The sequence below is a fragment of the Mesocricetus auratus genome, unplaced genomic scaffold (genome assembly GCF_017639785.1).
Source record: "Mesocricetus auratus isolate SY011 unplaced genomic scaffold, BCM_Maur_2.0 Super-Scaffold_100013, whole genome shotgun sequence".
Lineage (NCBI taxonomy): Eukaryota > Metazoa > Chordata > Mammalia > Rodentia > Cricetidae > Mesocricetus > Mesocricetus auratus.
Genome location: NW_024429196.1, coordinates 50,588,011 through 50,600,830, shown reverse-complemented (window position 1 = coordinate 50,600,830; position 12,820 = coordinate 50,588,011). Strand labels below are relative to the sequence as shown.

General features: G+C 43.6%; 1 long non-coding RNA gene across 8 annotated transcripts in view; it reads left to right on the top strand.

Annotated features, from left to right (window-relative positions):
- Positions 1-12,820, top strand: part of LOC110340244 — a 395,612-nt gene that overhangs the window by 202,906 nt on the left and 179,886 nt on the right. For all 8 annotated transcript variants that reach the window (XR_005880819.1, XR_005880822.1, XR_005880818.1 and 5 more), the window contains one exon: positions 5,698-6,032. This is a non-coding gene — a long non-coding RNA (uncharacterized LOC110340244). The remainder of the gene's footprint in view (positions 1-5,697; positions 6,033-12,820) is intronic.

The following is a 12,820-nucleotide window of genomic DNA, read 5'->3' as shown; positions in this document are numbered from 1 at the left end:
GTCAACAGCATTTGGAAGGTTGAGAACCACTTCATATAGCACATAAATAAGAATGCCATTTATCAGCTGGGCGGTGGTGGCGCACACCTTTAATCCCAGCACTTGGGAGACAGAGGCAAGCAAATCTCTGTGAGTTTAAGAACCAGCCTGGTCTACAAAGTGAGTTCCAGGACAGTCAGAGCTGTAACACAGAGAAACTGTGTCTTGAAAAATAAATGAAACAACAACAAAAGAATGCCATTTATCTATCATTTCTTTAAGACAGGGTTTTATGTGATCTAGTCTGTTCTCAAGTTTGCTATATAGCCAAGGTTAACTTTGAATTCTTGATCCTCCTGTCTCTACCTCTTAAGTGCTGGAATCATAAATCTTGTATCATACTCTGTTTGGCAAAATTCTTAAATTAATTGATCAGTTTCTTTAGTCTGTCATTCTGTTTTGTCAGGATACTTATGTATCTGTAGATATAAACGTGGTAAATTTGATTAAAGCACTTATCTATTAAGGATGAAAAGATACGATTTTGTACCTTCCTGATTTGTAATAAAATGAAAATCGTATGCATTTTTTAAAATTATAATTTGTTAGATTCTCCTGCTCCTATATGAAGAGAACCAGGCACTTTGGAAAAAAGAATTATTATTATTATTATTATTATTATTATTATTAAACTGCTAACTATCCTTGAAGATAATACTTAAACCATTTCTAATGGTGTTTCAGGAACTTATTTGTTGTATTTTCAGTCAGTATTTTCCATGGAAAGTAGGTCAGATTTACTACAAAAGTGAACATTAGACAATCACTTAGTTAAAGCTGACCTTCAGTGTTGGTCTGAATGATCCTAAGTGCCTGGTTTTTGTTTCTTTGTTTGAGATACAGTTGCAAACATTATTGAAACATGCCCAAAGTGAAGACAGCCTTTCAATGGGAAGACATGAGCATGGTTTCCTAGAATGATTAGACAGAAAGAAAGATCAGAAAACCATGTTTCCTCTTTGACTGATTTCTATCAAAAAGCGAGAGAGGCCGTGACAATGTGTGTTCTGGGAAGTGCTTTCTGTCTCCTCCCAGCTGGCCAGGTTCTTTCAGGGTGGCATTGAAGCCTTGAGTTGTTGTGACTCAACAAATGGACAATAACAAATGTTCAGTCTTCTTACTGGTGTCAAGCCCAGGAAATTGGCAAATTAGATGAATAGGCCGAATGCTTCAGCAGTGTTCATGAGTCAAGTGTGCCGAAGGAGCAGGCAGCTGCTGGCCCAGTCCTCCAGCGGGGGTATGTCCCTCCTCGACTTTGACTCTGCTGCTGCCCCAGGTTGAGACATGTCAGCTTGAAGATTCTGGGACCCAGCGCTCTGGAGGAACAAATTGTCTCTTAACTTTCAGCAACTGGAACATTTGAAAACTAAACAGACGGAGATGTAGAGATATTTATGCTTCCCTGTGGAATTCCCAAATCATTCATATTAGTGGTGAAACAAACATAGATGTCTACAGCATTGGTATAAAGCATCCATCCATGGTCTGTCTGTCGTAGGCTCCCACAGAGGCTGCCCTAATTGGGTGAATGGTGTTCATATTGGTTCCTCAGGTATAAACAGGCTGCCCTTGATTTCCAGTTTGCATTTAATATACAACTGAGTGAAAAATAGTCTTTTCTTCTGTCATAATATCAATTTGGTTTTAGTATCTGTTATGATGGTTTCCTTCTTTCCTTGCTCTCCTCCAAGCAATTTCTTTAGAAGTTTGGCATTAAAAGTTGGGTGGAGGGTGTGGTATATACCCCCAATCCAAGCACTGGGAGGACTGAGGACTACTGTATTTGGAAGCTTTTCTCTATTCTGCTGGTTCCCCTGGACTGGTTTCTCTCCTGCTTGTGGGTCTCCACATCCACTTATGAAGTAATCACTGAGATGCTAATATTAAATATAATTGTTTGGCCAGTGGCTCAAGTTTATTACTAGCTATTTCTCTCTTATAAATTAACCATTTTTTAAATAATCTGTGTATCACCACATGGCCGTGACTTACTGGTAATGCTTTGGCATCTTACCCCTTTGGCGGCTACATGGTATCTCTCCGACTCCTCCTCCTTCCTCTCAGTAACTCTGTTTGGATTTCCCGCCTAGATATATTCTGTCTGGCCATTGGCTGAAACAGCTTTATTCATCAACAAATAGAAGCAATACATATTCATAGTGTTCAGAAGGGGCTCCACATCAGAGTACTCCATATTTGAGGCCAGCCTGGACTAGCTAGTAGTCCCAGGCCATCCTGGAATCCATAGTGGGATCCTGTCTCAGAAACCTAACCAAACAAACATTTGTGCTGGAGGGCTGTTTCATTCTGGTTGAAATTGAGTACATGTGGTTCACTGTTGGTAAAGAACTTAATATGGGAACGAGTCATTTCCTGGTAAGTCAATAAAATCAGCTTCCTATTTGGACTTACTTGGTCCTTTCATTGTTTTGGATCAAAATAAGTTGATGAGACACTTTGTTTATAAGTGTCCCTTAACACTTTCAACATAAGGTCTCACTTTGTGATTTGATGGTACTCAATGAACATCTCAGGCTACACTCAAACTTGTAGGAATCCTCCTGCCTCAGCCACCAGAGTGTAGGGCTCGATGCCTAGCTAATCAACCCCTTTTTGGGTAATTCTATGTGTCAGGAGATCATTTCCATGGATATTTTATTTAGACAGAAAAATGAAACCTATATCTCAAACCATCATTTATAAATGCCACAAACTCCTGGGTTGTCATTTTGGTTGCGGAGTATTTTCTTCCTGGCTGTGCTGTGTGCTGACTACATGCCCGTCTGAAGGGCATGCATTTTGAAAGCAAGGCAGATTGAAGGGTGTAATTTGGTGACATTTCGCTGACTGCACTCCTTGCTGTATGTCTCTTTTAGAGACTTTACTAATTTAGCCATGGTCAGTTATTTCTTAGCTCACTCTGGGCAGGCCTCTCAACTTCTTGACTCTCTTGTAAGTACAAATGCTTGAGGATATATCTAAGACATGAATGGTCCTCTGCTATAATTAATCTTTTTTTTTTGTCCTACATGTGAATCACTATTTAACAAGAGAAAACTCTCTGAATGCTATTAAATGGTTTGTCTTCATTTTAATCTATGTCCTGCACCAATTTCCAGTTTTCAAATTGGAGTCTAGAATTTAACTACCACTTTTAACTCCCTGCCTTTTAATTTTGGAGATCAAATATGGTAGAGCTGTTCAGGTGGTCAAGGGCACCTTTTCTGATCTTAAATGTGGTTTGCTGGTATTACATTTAAAGGAGGAGGAGGAAGGGGAGGAGGGAGAAGAGATAGAAGAAGAGGAGGAGGCTGTCCTAGTTGCTGTTTTAGGTGGCATGAGCCCTTGAGATTGTAAAAGGATCGTTTCACCGTCTGACATGCAGCTGTCCACCTCCATTTTTAGCACCTTCTTGGCCTTCACACTTCAGTGACTCAGGAATGCAGAGCAGGGATAGGGTGCTATGAGACTCCAGATGCCTCATGTCTGACAGACACCATGTCTGCACTGTGCATTGCCTTGTTCTTTGGGCCTGGGATCAACAGTCTCCTGACCTCTGTGGCAGTCAGGGGGGATGGTCACCAAGACCGGGTTTCTATCCATTTGCACAGGATTAACATTGGAAGCAAAACAGCACAAATGCGACTCAATTTTTTTTTTAAGTCTGTCATCCAAATAGTAATTCACACCACAGGTGTAGTGTAGCTGAAGTCACCTGGGGAGCCTAGGTTGTGTGGGTGGAGTGTTCATGGAGATGCATTCCAAAGATATGTTATATTTGTTGTTTTGTTTTTAAATATGGTGTTTGCTAATAGGAACTTAACTTGTGTGTGTGTGTGTGTGTGTGTATGCGCGCGCGCGCGCGTGCACCCGCGCTTTTTAAACTCAGGCTAAGATGTTGTAATATATTCATTTTACTTAATGTATATGTGTGTGGGCACTTGTGCTACAGGGAAGGTGTGGGGGTTAGAGGAAACTTATGGGTGTTGGTGCTGTCCTTTCTTACTTGGCTCCTGGGGACTAAGCTCAGGCTTAGTAGCAGGTGCCATTACCAGCTGAGGCATCTCTTCAGCCTGGTGGTGTTCTTAGTGTGTTTCCTCAGCACATCTAGAAAGTCTGAGGACTTGGCTTTGCAATCTATGTAGGACCGTCTGGGTAGGACCATGTTGTGTTGCAAGTTAAGTCAACCACAGTTCATTTCTATGCAGTCAGAGAGCTTTTGGCTCTATATTGTAGGACACATGATCTTGTTAGAAAGTTCCTTAAAATCAGTGATCATAAAAAAAACTTAAAAGGAGGTAGCACATCCTTTTATTCAAAGGATGTTTTAATTATATTAAATATACCACAATGGTTATTATTTAAAAGAGTTTTATGTCAGTGTAGGGTCACAGCTGTTGAAAGGATGTGTCTAAGATGTGTCCTGTCATTGCTTTTCACATCTCTGTTCTCTGCATTGTAGGCCCTAAACCTTGAAGTGGTCATTTTGTTGAAAAGCAATTGAAAAGACTTCTCTGATGCCCCCCTGTTCTCTAACCCCTGCCTTTTCTTTACCCAGTCTGAGCCTTAGTTACAAAAGACGCTGGAGTGTGAAGGGTTCACAAGCTGACCCCTCCCGAGGCTCCTCCCCTCAGTCTCACCCAGAGGTTGGAGACCACTGTACATGTGACCTGCCAATACTGAGCAAGTCGCCAACTTGATGAGAACCCAGGCTGTTGGGAAGGACAGACTGATAATGAAGCTGAGTTGATCCTGCAGATGTTTTCTGTCACTTGTCCTCCCTCCCTCCGTGGGTATTTTCCTGGCAAAAGTGAGGCCGGCTATGCTCTTATCTCTGTAGCTGGAGTGTTTTCAACCACGCTTGAAAACATGGAGAACACAGTTTTGCTAAAGACGCTCCCAAACAAAACCAGTTTTGTGCCAAGTGGGAAATTCACCCAAACAGCAATCTGACATAAACAACAAAGGTGTTTGCATCTTTTAGTAAGAAAATGTAGAAACTTAGACTATCTGAAGGCCTCTTTTTCTTTTGGCCCAAGGTGTGAAGAATACGTAGGTACATGAGCCCCAAATACAGGGTATCCTCCAGGTGTTTTTTAAGGTTGGTAGTGAGTTTTGACTCCTGTGAACTAGTGGCATGTTAAGATATCCCACTGGTCTTTTTTTTTTTTTTTTTTTTTTTTTTGATGAGGAAAGCTGGACACCAACAACACTCAGATCAGTTGCACTAATTTAAGTCATGTGCAAGTGGGTTAACATGCTGTTCAACTTTGGTATGGAAAGCTTAGGCAGGGTCCTGAATCCTGAAGTGTGTTCTCAAAGCTTTGCCTCTCTCACAGTGGGGGGACCCTTGGTTGGGAAGACAAGTGCTCATTGTTAAGCCACAGTACAGATGTGGTTAAGACAGCAGTTCCCAACCTGTGGGTTGAGACCCCTTTGGGGGTTGAATAATCCTTTCATAATGGTAACAAAATTACAGTTAAGAGGTAGCAACGAAAATAATTTTATGGTTGGGGTCACCACAGCATGAGGGACTGTGTTAAAGGCTCGCAGCATTAGGAAGTTTGTGAACCACTGGACTGAGTTCTGGTAAGGTATGAGGGCGCTTGTCTTTCGGCATGGTGTTTCTAAGTACCCGCGTTTTGTGCTCTGTTACAGGGATGAGTGAGTGATGGCCATCCAGCGAGCAACGGGGATGTCCTGGCTCGAAGGCAGGCATGTGTGTGATTAAGGGATATACATGCATGGCTCCAGGATTTACTTCCTTCCCATCCCACAGAGTTACTGAAGGGAGTGAGTTATGGGATAATTTATAACACGGCAGGCCCTTCCTCAAGACAGTCCTCATCAAAACAGGAAGATGAAACTCAAGTTTCAACAAAGAGACCCCAGCTTGGGATACCGTCTGGACATAACTCCTAATTACAAGCAGAAAAGTCTTCCTACTTTTTCATTTCCAACTCCTGTGCCCCCAAACAGATGTCTGCTTTAAGGTTAGTATGCCCAGCCTGTTAAAGTATCTGAATACTGTTTAATCGTGTGCCTTCTACCTTTCTGTCTTCTACCCTTTCTGACAGGATGCCATGTAGCCCAGGCTGGCTTCACCTCCTTTCCTAGCTGAGCATAACCTTGAACCTCAGATCCTCCTGCCTCTACCCCCAACTACTGATATTACAAGTATGCAGTGTACCACCAGTCCTAGTTTTCTGTGGTTCTGGGCGTTGGACCCAGGGCTTCATATATGAGTGAAGCATTTTTTCAATTGAGCAACATTCTTAGCCCTCCTTCACATTTTTGTTTCTCAAGTTTTTATGCTGTCGGAGCAAAAAAAAAAAAAAAAAAAAGAAACTTGGTTGATGAATTGCAGAACAAACCTTGTATTTGCAAAGGCCAGAGAATCTACGAGCTAGGAAGAAAGATTGAGCAAGCATTCTGGATGAGATGAGATGCACCCCGCCTCGTCTGTTTCTTCCAAAGCTTTCCTTTTGCTTTGCATATACATGCTGCAGTTTAGAGTTGGTAAAGTGGGCGTGTGTGTTGGGGAGGGGGTTCAGGTGGGTTCTTTTGTTCTGGACTCTGGAGCAGCTCAGCGGTAGATCTTCTACTAAGCATCCACAAAGCCCTGGGTTACATCTCCAGCACTAAAAGAAGGGCTCAGAATTTTTTTTGTGTGTATATTTAGCCTAAAGGGTTTAGCTGGCCTTGGGAGGGCTTGTGTGTGTGTGTGTGTGTGTGTGTGTGTGTGTGTATGTGTGTGTGTGTGTGTGTGTGTGATATTTTACAAGCAAGCAAATATAGGAGAACATTTGACAATGTTCAAGGGGACTTGTTTCATAGCCAGTGATAAGTGTAGGCTTTTGTGCTTCATTTTCAACTTCAAATCCTAGCTTCAGCATGTATTGCAACAATCCTTCTCCGTTTAAAGTGTCTGTGCACTCCAGGATTGCTGTCAGAGGCTCCCCTGCACTGTCTCATTTGGGGGAGCTTTCTGAGTGGTTCTCATTGATAACATTGGATTCCTGAACACTGAGTTCTGCATGTGATATTTTTTTTTAGGTTAAAAATATCAAGTTCACCTTTCACTTTGTTATGCCCCAATGGTTGGCAGCAACTTCATGTATTAGAGAGCGTGTGGAGGAAGCGGGAAGAGTTCCAGGCTCTTCCTTCTCTCCCTTCTGCCCCAAGAGACTGCAACAGCCTCATAAATTACTGGTGCCCTTTTGAACTGACCTTCAGGTTCAGGAGATGTAAATATTGATGGCCTTGACACCCCCTGCCCCCACCCTGGTATGCACTCTGCTCAAGAGGTGGAATCTCTCCAGCTAACTGAAAGCAGGTGGACCAGTGCATCAACAGCACTGGGTACTCAGCCATCCACGGTTCTGAGGCAACCTGCCCTAGTGCTGTCTCTGGCCTTGGTGCAAGGAGAATGTCATAGGAAAAGGGGTCTCCAGAGTGTGTCCACTTGTTTCTTAAGCCACTCTGTCTGTGTTGCTCTCCTGGGAGTCTAGCCCTTAGTAAGGTGGCTCCTAGGACACAGAATATATGTGACAACTTACATATATATGTATATATTGAAATCAAGCGAGCCAGCACTACCACTGGCATGTTGCTGTACAATGATTTAGGTCTTGCTTTGACCTCCTTGTAGCAATGGGGTCTTAGGCATATTATTTAACATCTCTATCTCAATTTCCTTAATTATACAATTAGAATAATCATAATACTTACCTTGCCTTATTGTTACTAATACCACCACCACCACCACCACCACCACCACCACCACCACCACCACCACCACCACCACCACCATCTCTAACTAGTTTTTGATTTTTGTGTGTTGTGAGACAGGTCCATGGAGGTCAGGGGACAATTTGGGGGAGTCAGCTCTTTCCTTCCAGCGTGGGTTCCAGGAACTGAAAAGTTTGCACAGCAAGAGCCTTTACTGGCTAGACTGGCCCTTTCCTTGTTTTGGAAAGAATTAAAGGAGAACCATCCACTGTAGTAAATATTTCTTAAGTAAACATGAAGCTTTCAGGGCTCCTTTGTCCATGAGGGTGAAAGCATGGTAAGGCCCTACAGCTTAGGAACTTCCTCAATGTGTGGACTCTGACTTCTGGAGCAGATGCTTCTCCTCCTTACGTAGAGATCGGAGTTGGGGGTAGGGGAGTGTGGATGTGTATAGCTCTGAGATTTCAAAAAGGGTTGAATGAGTTTTATTTTGTTGCTGGTTGCAATTTTTCTGGGTTTGTGTAATGTACGCATTAGGAAGGGTGTTTATTGTAATAATTGTTCGGTTGTATTGCCGGGTATTGTCGGTAGTTCTGGTTTATAGACCCACTGTATTGCAAGCTGAGTCAGAGAGGCGCCCCCTGTAGGGACTGTGCTAGCACTGCAGGGGTTGGGGCTATGTCGCTTTGTGTAATTTTTCACTTAGAAGCGAGGGCATGAGGAGATAGTGCTTACCCATCTGGCTGTGGGAACATTTGTATGCATATTACCTGAGCATTAAGGACCACCATGGAGAGAGAGAATTTAAAATGGAGAAGAAAAACAAGGGAAAAAAATGAAAATAAATTAATGCGATGGAAACAACAGTAGTGTCTTTGCGGAGAAAACCCCAGCAGTTCTTAAAAGCAGTCTTAATAGCCAGTAGCAATGCCCTGTGTTATTGCCTTTTAGAAGCAAAACCCAACACACAAAGCTGAAGCTGAAATAAGGACCTGGAAATGTTTCAGGGAAGCCCAGCAGTGCAGGCTTCCGAGTCTCCGATTCAAAGGGAAGAAAAAAAATCCATTTTGCAAAGTAACTTCTTACATTGATTGCTAGCTGTCAATGTTTGGTGGGTAGATCCTGGAACATTAACTGATTGAATTCTTCTGGAACATTAACTGATTGAAGTCTTCGGCTCTGTGTGGTTGTAGTGGTGGCCTCCCTCTGCTGCTCTGCCCTCCTAACTCTGTGCGAGGGCACGAGACATGCGCTGAATGAGGGGTGGCGAGCAGAGTGGAATGTTTTTAGCATCAGCTTGTTCTTTCCTAAGGAGAACGGGTGGAAAGACGTAGAATTTAGTTGAAGTATTATTTATTGATTGCTGATGTTTTATAGCAGCTAATAAATTGTCCAGCTCCTGACACTTCCCCACCCCACCCCTGTACCCAATCCTCCCATTCCAGACACAGTGATGCCTGGGCTCGCTGTAAGAGTAGGGGGTGATGGTATCAGTCTTCCTCACACTCCTGAGCAGCTCCTTCCCTTTGGCACTGAAGACTGCCTTATTTCTTTTCCTGTCTACCATAAACTTCTTTGAGAGTAAAGCAACTTAAGAGAGAAAGTGCTTATTCTGACTCCTGGTTCAAGGGCATAGTCTGTCCGGGCAGGGAAGTGAGGGCCTCCAGAGTTAGATGCAGCTGCTCAAATTATATTTACAACAAAAAAGCAGACAGTGATAAATGCCTGCTGCTGCTCTGCTCCCTTTCCCTCAGGGGCCCAGTCATGGGAAGTGGTACCCACAGTGAGCAGATCTTCCCCATCTCAGTTGATGCCATTATAGTAACCCCACAGGCCCATCAACCAGGTGGGTCTCCATTCTGTCAAGTTGGCAGTTGACACTAACCATCACAGGACAGTCATGATTTGTGCTTCCACATAGGAGTGAGAGAAGTGTCTAACTCACATATTGAATGGTCTCGATGCTTTTATTTTTAAGCCTCCAAGTTCCCTGCATCCCAGCTCTGATGTCTGAGAGCCTGACTCTCCTCTGCTCTACAGGCATCTAGCTCTCAGGAGTCTGTGTTTCCCTCTGCACTCAAATGCCCCTAGACGAATGAGCTCCCGAGGATGCAGGTGCCAAGAGGCTGTAGAGATCCTTAGGAAGATGCAGAAACCAGGTTCTGGAAGGTGAAGCGCATTTAGCCATCTGCAGCAGGTTCCACACTTAGCCAGTGCTGGCCATGGTGGGGCTGATGGCTCGAAAGGGACTGAGAAGAACAGATGAAGTAGAGCAAGGAATATCACTCAAGCCTGGGGGTTTCATACAAGACAGAAGGAAGAGATTGAGAGCATGGTGAAGATGGGGTATTTCCCAAGAGTAGCCACTTATTTTCTATTGAACCTAGGAACAATGCATATTCACTCGTTGGCAGGCAATTTAGGGTAATGGAGTGTGGACAATTTCTGACTTTTACCTCCTTGCCTCCTGTGGCCAGTGGTGCCCTTTGTTGTGTTAGGAAAAAAAAAAAGGGGTGGGGGGTGGCTAAAAGAGAAAGCAAGTGAAATGCTTTCCAGATCTGATAACTTCAGAGATCTCAGGAGAAAACTCTGGCTCGGGTCCCAGGATGAGGTCACAGTCTGCAGTTGGATTTATGTTGGGATGTCAACCACACCAGAGGCATGCTGCCACGATCCCTCTGCAGTCGTTTATCAGGGTGAAGGAATGGGCTTTTGGGTCACTTGTGTGTATACCCCGCGACTGTCAGAACTACTTAGAAGGGTAGCCTATTCACGGTGGAGGAAGCATTAAATATTCTTTTCAGTTGAACACTGTGCAACTTTCATGTCATGAAATTCAAATCTTTTATCTCCTCCACCTGGTAAAACGTTTATGCAAATATTTTGATTCTTTCTTACCTGCTGAACCCTTTGTTTACACAAAGGCCCTGCAGCATTTTCTAAACTCAAGTGGCCCACCCCTTCCTTCTTCCCTCCTTTCCTTCGTGCTGATTCTTTTAAAACTAGCCAATTGTGAAAGACTGTGAAGTCCGACACCGGCCAATGGGCAAGACCAAGTGCAGCTTTTGTCCCAGTCTACTTTCCAGGTGGGGTTGGGCTCTGCTCCACCTTTTTTCCCAAGAATGTCCGGGCTGATCGGCTGCTACCGTGCTTGTTTCTTTTTGTGAAGCTGAGATCGTTTTGTTTGTAACATTGAGCATAGGTGGATGTTTTCTTGAACATGTCTGAACATGTCTGGAGGCCCGTTGCTTTTGTTTCCATAAGTCTTTTTGTGACTGTCTGTGGATTTGGGACAAAGACGAGTTCCTCTGTGAAGCCATGTTTGAATTGAAAGCATCAAAGGCAAACTGCTGCACAGTCAAAGCACAAAGTAGCTGGTTAGGTTTGGGGAGGAAAAACAGAAGAAGAGTTTGAGAGAGAAGTGCTGAATGGAAGCAGCCTTCAGGCAATAGAGCTTTATTACTGCTGGTGGGTAGATAGGCAATACAACATAGCAGGGGCCTGAAATAAGGCCTACCTAGCTAAGCAAGCACCTACTCTTAGGGATTCTGAGGATGTGTGTGAGGTGATCCTGCACTGTAGAGAAACAGGCTTGGTTAATATGTGACCTATGTTATATGACAGAGATGAGGAAGCAGGGGTCATGTGCCCCAGACTACCTGTAAAGTATCATTTCTTTCCTCTGAGTAAGAAAGTGGTGCTTGGTTAATGTGTGCCCTGTAAGACGTGGCTATTTTCAGGCTGCCTTCAACACCCACCTTAGGAGTGTTTTTGGGGGGGGTGGGTTTTTTTTTTTTATGTAAACCAAGCTTGGAAATAATGTTACTAGAGGGAGGGTGATTTCAAGAGGAGGGTGCTAACAATGACCTGGATAATTCTCCAGTTGAATCCCTCCTGTGATCATGTTGACAATGAGAGAAATTGACCTGTATTAAAAGTAAGAGCAACACACACACGAAAACAGATTTCTCCAAGCCCATGTGCCATGCTGAATATATGAAACAGTAACTGACCACCTCTGGGATGGTGTTGATGATGAGAGAACATAGCTGGGCAGCCATGGGACATGATGTTGTTTAATATGTTGGACATTAGCACTTTTGGCACTGGCTGCTGATAGGTAGAGGTCACTGGCAGTGGTCAGGCAGGAAGAGAGGCAGTGGAAGAGTTTGTGGTGACTGAATAGTGGCCATCATGAACTATGGTTTGCTCCGTCAGTCATTTCCCCGGGGAGCTCATGGTATTTGCTCATGGTGGTGTGTGTGGGACCAGAGGGAAGACCTCTAGGGGAGCAGGGGTGGCAGTAAGTGTCCTTTAGTGGATGTGAATTCCAGCAGCTTCCTTAGGTCTTCCTTTCTTGTGAAATTATTAGCAAATACGAGTGACCTTCTTGGACTCATTTGAAATTGGAATAGGTTAAAATAAAAGGCCAGTACTGGGGTTATAGTCATTACATAAGGGAGGTTTCTGATAGCAGTGATTAAGTGAGAGTAATCTGTTGCTTAAAGTAAACAGTTTCGGGGTCACCCCATTCTTCAGCGACCCAGTAGACTTCATCTCAGGGAGACTGAAAGGAAACCCGTTGGGGCGATAAGATGCATACTATTGAAAAAGTAATTGATTGTTAATGTCCGGGTCTGTCTGTCACTTCTCTAGTCCAGGATTACCTTTAGAGGTTTTTCCCATACATTCAGATGCACTCTGGTGATTATACATGGCAGAACATCAGGCGGACACGGTAGTGTCCTGTGGTCTGTCATCCTGTTGATAGATCCCTTTCTGTAATATTCTGTCCCCATTGACCCAGAGTCTTAGCTAGGTTTCTAGAGCATTACATTGGGACTTCCTTTTTGATCATTCTTTTTGGTTTAGACTTGTACACTGTAAGCTAGTGTCAACAGGAACTCACTGTATAGTCCAGGCTTGCCTCAAACTCTAGATTGTCCTGTCTTTGCCTCCCAAGTAGTAAAATCAGAGCTGTATGCCACCATACCCACCTTTAAAAATTCAATTTTTTTTTGAGTCTAGGTCTCATGCTGACCTCAAACTC